We start from the raw sequence: 17,369 nt of genomic DNA, 5'->3' as shown, positions 1-17,369 counted from the left end.
GTAAATGGATTAAATGCTCCAACCAAAAGTCACAGACTACCTGAATGGATACAAAAACAAGACCCATATATATGCTGTCTACAAGAGACCCACTTCAGATCTAAGAACACATACGGACAATGAGAGGGGATGGAAAAAGCTATTCATTGCAAATGGAAATCAAAAGAAAGCTGGTGTAGCTATACTCATCTCAGACAAAATAGACTTTAAAAACTCTTGCAAGAGACAAAGGACAGAGACGCCGGCGTGACATTGCACCAGCCCGAGGCGCACCGTGCGTTCTCCCAGGGAAGCCATTCCTGGATCCCGGGACCCCGGCAGTGACGGGCTGCACAGGCACCCTGGAAAGGGGGCGTGGACAGTGACTTGCCCTCGCACACAAGCCTCGTGGCAGCGGCAGCAGCCCCAGCATCCCACGCCCGTCTCTGGGGTCCGCGGTTTCAGCCGCAGCTCGCGCCCACCTCTGGAGCTCCTTTAAGCAGCACTCTTAATCCTCCTCACGCACCAGGAAACAAAGAGGGAAGAAAAAGTCTCTTGCCTCTTCGGCAGGTCCAGACTTTTTCCCGGACTCCCTCCCGGCTAGCTGTGGCTCATTAGCCCCTTCAGGCTGTGTTGACGCCGCCAGACCCAGTCATCTCCCTGCGCTCCGACTGAAGCCCAAGCCTCAGCTTCCAGTGCCACCCACCCTGACGGGAAAGCAGACAAGACTCTCAGACTGGTGAGTGCTGCTTGGCACCGCTCCTCTGTGCGGGAATCTCTCCGCTTTGCCCTACCCAGAAGCAGCGGAATAAAGCTCCACAATCATCTTGATGTACCTTGCATCTGTGGAATACATGAATAGACAACGAATCATCCCAAATTGAGCCAGGAGTCAGTGCTGTGCCTTTGAGGTGGGAGAGCCAACTTCAGGACACTTGTCCACAAGAGACCTCATAGCTCCACATAATATCAAATGGCGAAAATCTTCCAGAGATCTCCATCTCAACACCAGCACACAGCTTCACTCAACGACCACCAAGCTACAGTGCGGGACACCCTATGCCAAACAACTAGCAAGACAGGAACACAACCCCACCCATTAGCAGAGAGGCTGCCTAAAACCATAAAAAGTCCACAGACACCCCAAAATACACCACCAAACGTGGACATGTCCACCAGAAAGACAAGATCCAGCCTCATCCACCAGAACACAGGCACTAGTCTCCTCCACCAAGAAGCCTACACAACCCACTTAACCAACCTTAGCCACTGGGGACAGACACCAAAAACAACGGGAACTACGAACCTGCAGCCTGCAAAAAGGAGACCCCAAACACAGTAAGATAAGTAAAATGAGAAGACAGAAAAACACACAGCAGGTGAAGGAGCAAGATAAAAACCCACCAGACCTAAGAAATAAAGAGGAAATAGGCACTCTACCTGAAAAAGAATTCAGAATAATGATAGTAAAGATGATCCAAGATTCTATTTCCAAAATCCAAAATCTTGGAAATAGAATAGACAAAATGCAAGAAACAGTTAACAAGGACCTAGAAGAACTAAAGATGAATCAAGCATCGATTAAAAACACAATAAATGAAATGAAAAATACTCTAGATGGGATCAATAGCAGAATAACTGAGGCAGAAGAACGGATAAGTGACCTGGAAGATAAAATAGTGGAAATAACTGATGCAGAGCAAAATAAAGAAAAAAGAATGAAAAGAACAGAGGACAGTCTCAGAGACCTCTGGGACAACATTAAACGCACCAACATTGGAATTATAGGGGTTCCAGAAGAAGAAGAGAAAAAGAAAGGGACTGAGAAAATATTTGAAGAGATTATAGTTGAAAACTTCCCTAATATGGGAAAGGAAATAGTTAATCAAGTCCAGGAGGAACAGAGAGTCCCATACAGAATAAATCCAAGGAGAAATACACCAAGACACATATTAATCAAACTGTCAAAAGTGAAACACAAATCATATTAAAAGCAGCAAGGGAAAAACAACAAATAACACACAAGGGAATCCCCATCAGGTTAACAGCTGATCTCTCAGCAGAAACTCTACAAGCCAGAAGGGAGTGGCAGGACATAATTAAAGTGATGAAGGAGAAAAACCTGCAACCAAGACTACTCTACCCAGCAAGGATCTCATTCAGATTTGATGGAGAAATTAAAACGTTTACAGACAAGCAAAAGCTGAGAGAGTTCAGCACCACCAAACCAGCTTTACAACAAATACTAAAAGAACTTCTCTAGGCAAGAAAGAAGCCAGAAGGAAAAGAACTACAATAACGAACCCAAAACAATTAAGGAAATGGGAATAGGAACATACATATCAATAATTACCTTAAATGTAAATGGACTAAATGCTCCCACCAAAAGACACAGAGTGGCTGAATGGATACAAAAACAAGACCCATATATATGCTGTCTACAAGACACCCACTTCAGACCTAGAGACACATACAGATTGAAAGTAAGGGGATGGAAAAAGATATTCCATGCAAATGGAAATCAAAAGAAAGCTGGAGTAGCAATTCATATATCAGACAAAATAGACTTTAAAATAAAGACTCTTACAAGAGACAAAGAAGGACACTACATAATGATCAAGGGATCGAACCAAGAAGAAGATATAACAATTGTAAATATTTATGCACCCAACATAGGAGCACCTCAATACATAAGGCAAATACTAACAGCCATAAAAGGGGAAATCGACAGTAACACACTCATAGTAGGGGACTTTAACACCCCACTTTCACCAATGGACAGATCATCCAAAATGAAAATAAATAAGGAAACACAAGCTTTAAATGATACATTAAACAAGATGGACTTAGTTGATATTTATAGGACATTCCATCCAAAAACAACAGAATACACATTTTTCTCAAGTGCTCATGGAACATTCTCCAGGATAGATCATATCTTGGGTCACAAATCAAGCCTTGGTAAATTTAAGAAAATTGAAATTGTATCAAGTATCTGTTCCGACCACAATGCTATGAGAATAGACATCAATTAAAGGAAAAGATCTGTAAAAAACACAAACACATGGAGGCTAAACAATACACTACTCAATAACAAAGTGATCACTGAAGAAATCAAAGAGGAAATTAAAAAAATACCTAGAAACAAATGACAATGGAGACACAACGACACAAAACCTATGGGACGCAGCAAAAGCACTTCCAAGGGGGAAGTTTATAGCAATACAATCCCACCTTAAGAAACAAGAAACATCTCGAGTAAACAACGTGACCCTGCACCTAAAGCAATTAGAGAAAGAAGAACAAAAAACACCAAAGTTAGCAGAAGGAAAGAAATCATAAAGATCAGATCAGAAATAAATGAAAAAGAAATGAAGGAAACAATAGCAAAGATCAATAAAACTAAAAGGTGGTTCTTTGAGAAGATAAACAAAATTGATAAACCCTTAGCCAGACTCATCAAGATAAAAAGGGAGAAAACTCAAATCAATACAGTTAGAAGTGAAAAAGCAGGAGTAACAACTGACACTACAGAAATACAAAGGATCATGAGAGATTACTACAGGCAACTCTATGCCAAAAAAATGGACAACCTGGAAGAAATGGACAAATTCTTAGAAATGCACAACCTTCCAAGACTGAACCTGGAAGAAATAGAAAATACGAACACACCAATCACAAGCACTGAAATTGAAACTGTGATTAAAAATCTACCAACAAACAGAAGCCCAGGACCAGAGGGCTTCACAGGCGAATTCTATCAAACAATTAGACAAGAGCGAACACCTATCCTTCTCAAATTCTTCCAAAATATAGCAAAGGGAGGAACACTCCCAAAGTCCTTCTATGAGGCCACCATCACCCTGATACCAAAACCAGACAAGGATGTCACAAAGAAAGAAAACTACAGGCCAATATCATTGATGACCATAGATGAAAAAATCCCCAACAAACTACTAGCAAACAGAATCCAATAGCACATTAAAAGGATCATACACCATGATCAAGTTGAGTTTCTCGCAGGAATGCAAGGATTCTTCAATATACGCAAATCAATCAACGTGATACACCATATTAACAAATTGAAGGAGAAAAACCATATGATCGTCTCAATAGATGCAGAGAAAGCTTGTGACAAAATTCAACACCCATTTATGATAAAGACCCTGCAGAAAGTAGGCATAGAGGGAAATTTTCCCCAACATAATAAAGGCCATATTTGACAAACCCACAGCCAACATCGTTCTCAATGGTGAAAAACTGAAACCATTTCCACTAAGATCAGGAGCAAGACAAGGTTGCCCACTCTCGCCACTATTATTCAACATAGTTTTGGAAGTTTCAGCCACAGCAGTCAGAGAAGGAAAAGAAATAAAAGGAATCCAAATTGGAAAAGAAGTTAAGCTGTCACTGTTTGCAGATGACATGATACTCTACATAGAGAATACTAAAGATGCTACCAGAAAACTACTAGAGCTAATCAATGAATTTGGTAAAGCAGCAGGATACAAAGTTAATGCACAGAAATCTCTGGCATTCCTATACACTAACGATGAAAAACGTGAAAGTGAAATGAGGAAAACACTACCATTTACCATTGCAACAAAAAGAATAAAATATCTAGGAATAAACCTACCTAGGGAGACAAAAGACCTGTATGCAGAAAATTATAAGACACTGATGAAAGAAATGAAAGATGATACAAATAGATGGACAGATATACCACGTTCCTGGACTGGAAGAATCAACACTGTGAAAATGACTCTACTACCCAAAGCAATCTACAGATTCAATGCAATCCCTATCAAACTACCACTGGCATTTTTCACAGAACTAGAACAAAAAATTTCACAATTTGTATGCAAACACAAAAGACCCCGAATGGCCAAAGCAATCTTGAGAAACAAAAACGGAGCAGGAGGAATCAGGCTCCTTGTCTTCAGACTATACCACAAAGCTACAATAATCAAGACAGTATGGTACTGGCACAAAAACAGAAATATAGATCAATGGAACAGGATAGAAAGCCCAGAGATAAACCCACGCACATATGGTCACCTTATCCTTGATAAAGGAGGCAAGAATACACAGTGGAGGAAACACAGCCTCCTCAATAAATGGTGCTGGGAAAACTGGACAGGTACCTGTAAAAGTATGAAATTAGAACACTCCCTAACACCATACACAAAAATAAGCTCAAAATGGATTAAAGACCTAAATGTAAGGCCAGACACTATCAAACTCTTGGAGGAAAACATAGGCAGAACACTCTATGACATAAATCACAGCAAGATCCTTTTTGACCCACCTCCTAGAGAAATGAAAATAAAAACAAAAATAAACAAACGGGACCTAATGAAAGTTAAAAGCTTTTGCACAGCAAAGGAAACCATAAACAGGACCAAAAGACAACCCTCAGAATGGGAGAAAATATTTGCAAATGAAGTCACTGATAAAGGATTAATCTCCAAAATTTATACGCAACTCATGCAGCTCAATAACAAAAAACCCAATCCAAAAATGGGCAGAAGACCTAAATAGACATTTCTCCAAAGAAGCTATACACATTGCAAACACACACATGAACGAATGCGCAACATCATTAATCATTAGAGAAATGCAAATCAAAACTACAATGAGATATCATCTCACACCAGTCAGAACGGCCATCATCAAAAAACCTACAAACAATAAATGCTGGAGAGGGTGTGGAGAAAAGGACACACTCTTGCACTGCTGGTGGGAATGTGAATTGGTACAGCCACTATGGAGAACAGTATGGAAGCTCCTTAAAAACTAGAAATAGAACTACCATATGACCCAGCAATCCCACTAGTGGGCATATACCCTGAGAAAACCATAATTCAAAAAGAGTCATTTAGCACAGTGTTCATTGCAGCTCTATTTACAATAGCCAGGAGATGGAAATAACTTAAGTGTCCATCATCGGATGAATGGATAAAGAAGATGTGGCACATATATACAATGGAATATTACTCAGCCATAAAAGGAAACCAAATTGAGCTAAAGAATCTAAGGGTCAGAGAGGAATAAAGACACAGACCTACTAGAGAATGGACTTGAGGATATGGGGAGGGGGAAGGGTAAGCTGTGACAAAGCGAGAGAGAGGCATGGACATATATACACTACCAAATGTAAGGTAGATAGCTAGTGGGAAGCAGCCGCATAGCACAGGGTGATCAGCTCGGTGCCTTGTGATCTCCTGGAGGGGTGGGATTGGGAGGGTGTGAGGGAGGCAGTCGCAGGAGGGAAGAGATGTGGGAACATATGTATATGTATAACTGATTCACTTTGTTATAAAGCAGAAAATAACACACCATTGTAAAGCCATTATACTCCAATAAAGATACATAAATTAATAAAATAAACAAACAAACTCAAACTGGATTAAAGACATAAATGTAAGTCCAGACACTATCAAACTCTTAGAGGAAAACATAGGCAGACACCCTATGACATAAATCCCAGCAAGATCCTTTTTGACCCACCTCCTAGAGAAATGGAAATAAAAACAAAAATAAACAAATGGGACCTAATGAAACTTAAAAGCTTTTGCACAGCAAAGAAACCATAAACAGGACCAAAAGACAGTCCTCAGAATGGGAGAAAATATTTGCAAATGAAGCAACTGACAAAGGATTAATCTCCAAAATTTACAAGCACACATGCAGCTCAATAATAAAAAAACAAACAACCCAATCCAAAAATGGGCAGAAGACCTAAATAGACATTTCTTCAAAGAAGATATATAGGTTGCCAACAAACACATGAAGGAATGCTCAACATCATTAATCATTAGAGAAATGCAAATCAAAATTACAATGAGATATCATCTCACACCACTCAGAATGGCCATCATCAAAAACTCTAGAAACAATAAATGCTGGAAAGGGTGCGGAGAAAAGGGTACACTCTTACACCTTTGGTGGGAATGTAAACTGATACAGCCACTATAGAGAACAGTATGGAAGTTCCTTAAAAACTAAAAATAGAACTACCATACGACCCAGCAATCCCACTAGTGGGCATATACACTGAGAAAACCATAATTCAAAAACAGTCATGTACCACAGTGTTCATTGCAGCTCTAGTTACAATAGCCAGGCCATGGAAGTAACCTAAGTGTCCATCATTGCATGAATGGATAAAGAAGATGTGGCACATATATACAATGGAATATTACTCAGCCATGAAAAGAAACGAAATTGAGATATTTGTAGTGAGGTGGATGGACCTAGAGTCTGTCATACTGAGTGAAGTAAGTCAGAAAGAGAAAAACAAATACCGTATGCTAACCCATATATATGCAATCTAAGGGGAAAAAAAGAAGGTCATGAAGAACCTATGGGTAAGACGGGAATAAAGACACAGACCTACTAGAGAATGAACTTGAGGATATGGGGAGGGGGAAGGGTAAGCTGTGACAAGGTGAGAGAGTGGCATGGACATATATACACTACCAAACGTAACATAGAAAGCTAGTGGGAAGCAGCCGCATAGCACAGGGAGATCAGCTCCGTGGTTTGTGACCACCTAGAGGGGTGGGATAGGGAGGGTGGGACGGAGGGAGACGCAAAAGGGAACAGACATGGGAACATATGTATATGGATAACTGATTCACTTTGTTATAAAGCAGAAACTAACACACAATTGTAAAGCAATTATACTCCAATAAAGATGTTAAAAAAATAATAAAATAAACTAATAAAAAAAGAAACATCTCAAATAAACAACCTAACCTTACACCTAAAGCAGTTAGAAAAGAAGAACAAAATAACCCCAAAGATACCAGAAGGAAAGAAATCATAAAGATCAGATCAGAAATAAATGAAAAAGAAATGAAGGAAACAATAGCAAAGATCAATAAAACTAAAAGGTGGTTCTTTGAGAAGATAAACAAAATTGATAAACCCTTAGCCAGACTCATCAAGGTAAAAAGGGAGAAAACTCAAATCAATACAGTTAGAAGTGAAAAAGCAGAAGTAACAACTGACACTACAGAAATACAAAGGATCATGAGAGATTACTACAGGCAACTCTATGCCAAAAAAATGGACAACCTGGAAGAAATGGACAAATTCTTAGAAATGCACAACCTTCCAAGACTGAACCTGGAAGAAATAGAAAATACGAACACACCAATCACAAGCACTGAAATTGAAACTGTGATTAAAAATCTACCAACAAACAGAAGCCCAGGACCAGAGGGCTTCACAGGCGAATTCTATCAAACAATTAGACAAGAGCGAACACCTATCCTTCTCAAATTCTTCCAAAATATAGCAAAGGGAGGAACACTCCCAAAGTCCTTCTACGAGGCCACCATCACCCTGATACCAAAACCAGACAAAGATGTCACAAAGAAAGAAAACTACAGGCCAATATCATTGATGACCATAGATGAAAAAATCCCCAACAAACTACTAGCAAACAGAATCCAATAGCACATTAAAAGGATCATACACCATGATCAAGTTGAGTTTCTCGCAGGAATGCAAGGATTCTTCAATATACGCAAATCAATCAACGTGATACACCATATTAACAAATTGAAGGAGAAAAACCATATGATCGTCTCAATAGATGCAGAGAAAGCTTGTGACAAAATTCAACACCCATTTATGATAAAGACCCTGCAGAAAGTAGGCATAGAGGGAAATTTTCCCCAACATAATAAAGGCCATATTTGACAAACCCACAGCCAACATCGTTCTCAATGGTGAAAAACTGAAACCATTTCCACTAAGATCAGGAGCAAGACAAGGTTGCCCACTCTCGCCACTATTATTCAACATAGTTTTGGAAGTTTCAGCCACAGCAGTCAGAGAAGGAAAAGAAATAAAAGGAATCCAAATTGGAAAAGAAGTTAAGCTGTCACTGTTTGCAGATGACATGATACTCTACATAGAGAATACTAAAGATGCTACCAGAAAACTACTAGAGCTAATCAATGAATTTGGTAAAGCAGCAGGATACAAAGTTAATGCACAGAAATCTCTGGCATTCCTATACACTAACGATGAAAAACGTGAAAGTGAAATGAGGAAAACACTACCATTTACCATTGCAACAAAAAGAATAAAATATCTAGGAATAAACCTACCTAGGGAGACAAAAGACCTGTATGCAGAAAATTATAAGACACTGATGAAAGAAATGAAAGATGATACAAATAGATGGACAGATATACCACGTTCCTGGACTGGAAGCATCAACACTGTGAAAATGACTCTACTACCCAAAGCAATCTACAGATTCAATGCAATCCCTATCAAACTACCACTGGCATTTTTCACAGAACTAGAACAAAAAATTTCACAATTTGTATGCAAACACAAAAGACCCCGAATGGCCAAAGCAATCTTGAGAAACAAAAACGGAGCAGGAGGAATCAGGCTCCTTGTCTTCAGACTATACCACAAAGCTACAATAATCAAGACAGTATGGTACTGGCACAAAAACAGAAATATAGATCAATGGAACAGGATAGAAAGCCCAGAGATAAACCCACGCACATATGGTCACCTTATCCTTGATAAAGGAGGCAAGAATACACAGTGGAGAAAACACAGCCTCCTCAATAAATGGTGCTGGGAAAACTGGACAGGTACCTGTAAAAGTATGAAATTAGAACACTCCCTAACACCATGCACAAAAATAAGCTCAAAATGGATTAAAGACCTAAATGTAAGGCCAGACACTATCAAACTCTTGGAGGAAAACATAGGCAGAACACTCTATGACATAAATCACAGCAAGATCCTTTTTGACCCACCTCCTAGAGAAATGAAAATAAAAACAAAAATAAACAAATGGGACCTAATGAAACTTAAAAGCTTTTGCACAGCAAAGGAAACCATAAACAGGACCAAAAGACAACCCTCAGGATGGGAGAAAATATTTGCAAATGAAGTCACTGATGAAGGATTAATCTCCAAAATTTATACACAACTCATGCAGCTCAATAACAAAAAACCCAATCCAAAAATGGGCAGAAGACCTAAATAGACATTTCTCCAAAGAAGCTATACACATTGCAAACACACACATGAACGAATGCGCAACATCATTAATCATTAGAGAAATGCAAATCAAAACTACAATGAGATATCATCTCACACCAGTCAGAACGGCCATCATCAAAAAACCGACAAACAATAAATGCTGGAGAGGGTGTGGAGAAAAGGACACACTCTTGCACTGCTGGTGGGAATGTGAATTGGTACAGCCACTATGGAGAACAGTATGGTGGTTCCTTAAAAAACTACAAATAGAACTACCATATGACCCAGCAATCCCACTAGTGGGTATATACACTTGAAAACCATAATTCAAAAAGAGACAAGTACCAAAATGTTCATTGCTGCTCTATTCACAATAGCCCGGAGTTGGAATCAACCCAAGTGTCCATCATCGGATGAATGGATAAAGAAGATGTGGCACATATATACAATGGAATATTACTCAGCCATAAAAAGAAACGAAACTGAGCTATTTGTAATGAGGTGGATAGACCTAGAGTCTGTCATACAGAGTGAAGTAAGTCAGAAAGAGAGAGACAAATACCGTATGCTAACACATATATATGGAATTTAAGAAAAAAAAATGTCATGAAGAACTTAGGGGTAAAACAGGAATAGAGACACAAACCTACTGTGGGTGGGCTTGGGGATATGGGGAGGGGGCGGCTCTGACGGGGTGGTGGAGAGGCATGAACGGGTATACACTGCCGGGCGTGGGGTGGATGGTTGGTGGGGGGTGCCCGCGTGGCGCGGTGGGATTTTCTCGGTGCTTTGTGGCCGCCTGGAGAGGTGGGATGGGGAGGGTGGGAGGGAGGGAGATGCAGGAGGGAGGGGCTGTGGGAAAAGATGTATATGTATGACTGATTCACTTGGTTGTAAAGCATAGACTAATAAAAAAAAAAAAAAGAATGGCCATCATCAAAAAACCTACAAACAATAAATGCTGGAGTGGGTGTGGAGAAAAGGACACACTCTTGCCTGCTGGTGGGAATGTGAATTGGTACAGCCACTATGGAGAACAGTATGGAAGTTCCTTAAAAACTAGAAATAGAACTACCATATGACCCAGCAATCCCACTAGTGGGCATATACCCTGAGAAAACCATAATTCAAAAAGAGTCATTTAGCACAGTGTTCATTGCAGCTCTATTTACAATAGCCAGGAGATGGAAGCAACCTAAGTGTCCAACAACAGATGAATGGATAAAGAAGATGTGGCACATATATACAATGGAATATTACTCAGCCATAAAAAGGAATGAAATTGAGTCATTTGTAGTGAGGTGGATGGACCTAGAGTCTGTCATACAGAGTAAAGTAAGTCAGAAAGTGAAAACACATACCGTATGCTAACACATATATATGGAATCTAAAAAACAACAACAAAAAAATGGTCGTGAAGAACCTAGGGGCAAGACGGGAATAAAGACCCAGACCTACTAGAGAGTGGACTGGAGGCTACAGGGAGGGGGAATGGTAAACTGGGACAAAGTGAGCCAGTGGCATGGACATATATGCACTACCAAACTTAAAATAGATAGCTAGTGGGAAGCAGCCGCATAACACAGGGAGATCAGCTCTGTGACCACCTAGAGGGGTGGGATAGGGAGGGTGGGAGGGAGGGAGGGAGACGCAAGAGGGAAGAGATATGTTGATATATGTATATGTATAACTTTGTTGTAAAGCAGAAACTAACACACCAATGTAAACAGTTATCCTCCAATAAAGTTGTTAAAATAAATCATGGCATGCAAGAGAAATAAATAAATAAACGCTATAATAAAAAGGAAAAAAAAAAGGAGGCCTTTAGATGAGGTGCCTCTAATGCCACAGCAGGCTTTGTAAGCAGTCCAACATCTAAGCCTCTAAATGCCTCAAGGTTATAAAATTGTAACCTACAGATAACCAATCACAAGTAGCCAAGTAGGCTTTAAACTTTAGTCAATTTCCTCGTTTTGCTTCTGGCTTTTCTCTGTAAAAGTCTCTCCCCAGCTCTTGTTGATGGAGAACTCCTAACCACCTACCATTTGGAGCTGCCCAATTTGAACTGATTTTTGCTCACAAACTCTTAAAATTTTTAATATGCCTCAGCTTGTCTTTTTAACACCACCAAAGCAACCTCAGAAGTTAATGATTGCCTACGGTCACATATAAGGGCAAAGACTTATATCCCAATAAGATATTTCTGAGTGATTCTCAGATCGGCTCAACTGAAAAATGACTTACTAGTCTTTAGTTTCATTATGGTATTATTCTGACTAGCATTCTTACTGAGTCTAAAATAATGGACTACAGACAGTCCCCAACTCAGGATGGTTCAACTTAAGATTTTTGGATTTTATGCTGGTGTAAAACTGATACACATTCAGTAAAAACCATTCAAATTTTGATCTTTTCCCTGGCTAGTGATATGTGGTATGATACCCTCTTATGATGCTGGGCAGAAGAAGTGAGCCACAGCTCCCCGTCACACATGCAATCAGAAGAACAAACAGCCAATACTCTTACAACCACTCCAGACTGTTACAACATTTTAGTTTTTCACTTTCAATACAGTGTTCAACAAATTACACAAGATAGTCAACACATTATAAAATAAGTTTTGTGTTAGATGATTTTGCCCAACTTTAGGCTAATATAAGTGTCTGAGTGCTGTCAACTGAAAAAAAAAATGCACAGCACGAGGGTCGTGAGTTAAGTTTTATATGGGACAAAATGAGGACTATAGCCCGGGAGATAGCCTCTCAGATAGCTCTGACAAACTGCTCAGAAGAGGTAGCGGGGGAGGTCAGTGTACATGTAATTTTAGTGAAGAGAGACACGTTCAATCTAGCACACATTTTGGCAGAATCTTGCTGCCAGTCATGAGGAACAGATGTCTGTTAACGATTTTAGTCTTTTTCTAGATATGAGAAGATGCAAGAACTTGGGGTCATAAAATCTTCTCCTGAAGATATCTAACTATCTGAAGGCCTGTCCTGCCAGTTTTTCCCAGAGCAGAGTGCCTCATTCTTGATCTCTACCCTGAACTCCTTCCAGGGTGTGCCGAAGGTCAGCAACTGCAGTGTCTAGTGACTTCATTCTTATAGAACCAGATAGCAAGCAACAATTTTTAGTTGGCAGTGCCCCTCCTGGTCATACATTTGACGATGGCTTAGGAGGCATTTCATGACCATTTTATCCCACAGTGCGTGGAATGTTCATTCCTAGGTCAGGCAAGGATTTCATTGATACCACTCAATGTGCTATTACTGGACTAGGCCCTATTAACTGTAGCCAAAAGCCTCTGGACCACCTGTCTTACTAGTCCATTATGGTCCTAGAAATGATTCCCTCTTGTTGCTTCTTCCCATATTGAGAGTTACTATTACAATCATTGATCTTATACAGAACTATGTCTGGTCAACTGCTTCAAGTCACTTAGTCATCATTTTATCCGAGGTTTATTCACACATTTGGTAATGTAAGAAACAACAATCTTGTAAAATAAGCAGAATACAAGTAATCTAGCTAGTAGTATTAGTAAGGTCATAAGTAAGAATTTAAGCCAAGAACTTCCATTAGGTGCGACCCAGTATATCCCCAGGTCATTTGACTTAGTCTGTTCTGTACCAACCCCTATCTTTAAGGGAAGTGATATATAGGCTTATTCACAAGGCACCTAGCCCAATTTCCTAGTGTTATTAAGTTGGTAATCCTTAGTATGGTTTAATTGTTCCCAACATAAGAGGGGGGCCTTAAAAATCATAGCCTGATGTTAGCCATATAAGTCCAGTGCACAACTGAGGGAAGTTACATTCTTTGGTTGAAAATTTGCTTGTTGCTCTGATTGAATTTGAGTACCTTTAAAAGAAAATTTATATTTTTGGTGATGGTTAGAGAAAGTCTGATTGATTGGCTAAGTGAGGGAGTCCCAGGAAAGAAATACATTTGGTTTGTAAGCAAAAGTGTGAGCAATTATCAAAGTAATTGGTATACAGGCCTGATCCATCATCTTAGGTAAGCTGTCTACTTCAGATGTAGTCTTCTCATCCTGCTCTGGTAGTTTCTCCTCTGTTTAAGCATCGCTTTTAAGATGATTTTGAGGTCAGCAGTCCTCTCCATAGGCCGGTCCAATGCAAGGGGTCAATTCCCTTAGTCTTACTGTGCATGAGCTGGTTAAAAGTACCTGATAAGTGTTCTTCCATTTAGGTTGGAGATAGTCCTTTAAATGATGTCTTTTCCAGTAATGTATAATCTCCTGGTTGCAGGTCACGGGGGCATCTTTTTTTTTTCCCTTGGGAAGTCAAGATTTATTAAAAGCATCAAGCTCCAGGGCATTTTTTTTTAACCAAATACCTTAAAAATGTTTTTTTTATCCTCACAAAAATCCTTATCATTTAAAACCAGATATCCAAATTACATGGCTAACATTTTTAGCTAATCAACTCTTCAGTACTGATCCTAGAAAACAACCTTCAATGGATCTTTGAATAATGGAGATTCAGCCACTGATATGAGGGGTGTAGGTAGTCACACCTTTAACGTTCAAGCCACAGGCTGTGACATTTGGAAGGGGTGAGGTCTACTGTCCTGCATTATCAGAATTTGTCATATTTTCAGTGCTACTGGGTTGCATGTTATCTGCGAGGTTTTGTGCATGCTCAAGAAATAAATCTTTTAGTACACTTAATTCCTTACCAATTTACTTTTTGCTTCCAACCATTCATTCTCTTCCTCGAGCTGATTCACTCTCTGCAGCGTATCCTGCGCTTTCTGCTTGCTTTTCAACAGGCTCTTTTTCACTTCCATGCTGTTCCTCTCTCTGCGCTGACGCGTCACTGTTGCGATCCACGGGCAAACTTTTTGCTCTGCTTGCTTGGAGGCACAGCTTTTCCTCCTCCCCCAGGGCCAGCGGGCCCCAGCTGAGGAACCTGCTGTAAACCGCTGGCATGAGCCTGAGTATGGATGACACTTATTCCATTCACTCCCGGGGTACCGTTCTGCTGCGATACCTTGCTCATTTGGGCACGCTCCCTCGACAACACAGAACAAGTAGAAATGAGGACAAGGTGATCAATGGTTTCCACACTAAACTGCCAAGAGATCTGCACATGTACCTGAACCCCTGAGGGTACGGCCCATCTGTGTTGGAAGAACAGATTCTCCTTCCCCTCAAACATGCATTTCCACCCTCTCCATCTAGACACCTCGGCTGGCAATTTTCCTGTGTTCCCTCCAAGCGTGCTAACGAAGCACTTTATTTTTTGCCCTCCTCTGTTCTGTTCAACTCGTGGTTGCTGCACGTTCCTCCAACCTGTGTTCAACAGTCCTTCAGCCCGCCCGCCCCCAAGCGGCCTCCACTCCAAGCGGCCCCCACGGCGCAGCCCGACCCGACCCAGGCCTCGCAGCCCGCAGCCTGCGAGTCAGTAAGGAGGAGTGATGGTTATAAAACAGGCAGCCTCTGCCGGCTCCGCAGCCGCCACCCGCTTCCCCTCCCCGCAGGACCGTGTGCGCCAGGGGCATCTTATCTTCATCCAAAGATAGATTACTGAGGTAAACTTCAGAAGCAAACTTAGAGTGTCCTTAAAATAATTCAATTAAACTTTACAATAATGTAACAGCAAGGAGCTACTGGGAATTGAGTCTTAGTAAATACAGACCTCAACTAACAAAATTATAATGTCCACTGAAACGATCTTTTTCTCTCTAAAATTACCCTCATTTCTACAAAATATAGCCAAAATAAGACTAATTTGTTTGCAAAATAAGTCTGGTTTCAACAAACTTGGCCTAATGATTTATACAAGTGTAATTGATCATATAGGTTCTTTAAAAGTTGGCTTTGCTGGAACTTTTTAAGGAATCTCAAATTTTTTAAAGGCCTTTCAAGGGTAGGAAAGCTATGCCAAGGGCTTGTCACTGATTTTGCCTTGGAAAATTTTCAATGAATCTCTCCCTTTTCAAGGTCCTCAAAATATCTTGAGATTCCTGCACCTGTTAGGAGGTGGCCTTCCTAATTTACCTGATAAACCTGCTGGTAATTCAAGAGTTTCCAATCTCTGGAGGGATCAGGTAGAGAGAAAGGATATATGTTTCAATTCTGCTTACACAGGTATAATTTACTAAATTGATGTAAGTCATAATTAGCTTAAGGGGAAGGGTTCCTTATAGCTGGAAGAATAAAGATTAAAAGCCAATAATATTTCAGACAGAAGCCATAAAAAATTATAACCATATTCACCAGTTCACTGTCTCATGTAACTAATCCTATTTAAGTTTATGAAGCCAAGAGATTTTCCATTAGAATTCTTTAATTTCTTACCCATCAGCAGTATAATCTGAAAGTTATCAGAAGCCTGCACTTGTCAAAAAGTGCATATTCTTGCTATGAATATTCTGGAAGAGGAAACATTTTTGCAAGGGCATCAGAGTAAAACAATAACTGTCTATGAATGACAAGACTTAGGCACAGTTAAAGACCTAATTACAATGCAATTGACAAAGAAACTTGGTTACTGCTATGACATAAAACATTTTAAGATAACTAGAATTATGACTGATAATACTTTACCAAGGCCTACTGATTTTTAGGAATTCCATATAATTTCTAGAATATCTATATTAATAACATTTACCCATACAATATAACCTAAGAATATAACCTATAACTCATTTGACAATGCTTCTCATGTAATTAACATACCAAATGAACCTAATTAACTAATATCTCTCTTTGGGAGGTTTCAGGAACCCTTTTGGAGCATCCCAAAAGTTAGTTAGAGGTCAAAGGAACTTCACTGGAATTTGATTTGGGAAGTTTGTCAAAAAATGTCAGAAAGGTTTTAAAACACTTGGTCAAATAGGACCATAGATCACCGTGAAACAATACATATTCACTTAAGCAATGTGACAAAAGGGCTTCCCTGGTGGCGCAGTGGTTGAGAATCTGCCTGCCGATGCAGGGGACACGAGTTCGAGCCCTGGTCTGGGAGGATCCCACATGCCGCGGAGTAACTAGGCCCGTGAGCCACAACTACTGAGCCTGCGCGTCTGGAGCCTGTGCTCCGCAACAAGAGAGGCCGCGATAGTGAGAGGCCCACACACCACGATGAAGAGTGACCCCCGCTTGCCACAACTAGAGAAAGCCCTCGCACAGAAACGAAGACCCAACACAGCAAAAATAAATAAATTAATTAATAAACTCCTACCCACAACATGTTCTAAAAAAAAAAAAAAAGAAATGGGCAAATGACCTGAATAGACATTTAAAAAAATATATTTCAAAGGAAAATACAGAACAGATCACTTAAATATAAACTTTAAAAGGTAAAGAAACTTAAGTTCTGTTATAAAAGCAGCTCAAT

General features: G+C 40.0%; 1 pseudogene across 1 annotated transcript; it reads right to left on the bottom strand.

Annotated features, from left to right (window-relative positions):
* Window positions 1-14,587: 14,587 nt before the first annotated feature.
* Window positions 14,588-15,026, bottom strand: LOC307051860 (CCAAT/enhancer-binding protein gamma-like; annotated as a pseudogene). Its single transcript has one exon. The product of its transcript is annotated as a CCAAT/enhancer-binding protein gamma-like (transcript).
* Window positions 15,027-17,369: the final 2,343 nt, after the last annotated feature.

The sequence above is a fragment of the Hyperoodon ampullatus genome (genome assembly GCF_949752795.1).
Source record: "Hyperoodon ampullatus genome assembly, chromosome: 4".
NCBI classification, from domain to species: domain Eukaryota; kingdom Metazoa; phylum Chordata; class Mammalia; order Artiodactyla; family Ziphiidae; genus Hyperoodon; species Hyperoodon ampullatus.
This window is presented reverse-complemented; position numbering and strand designations above follow the sequence as displayed.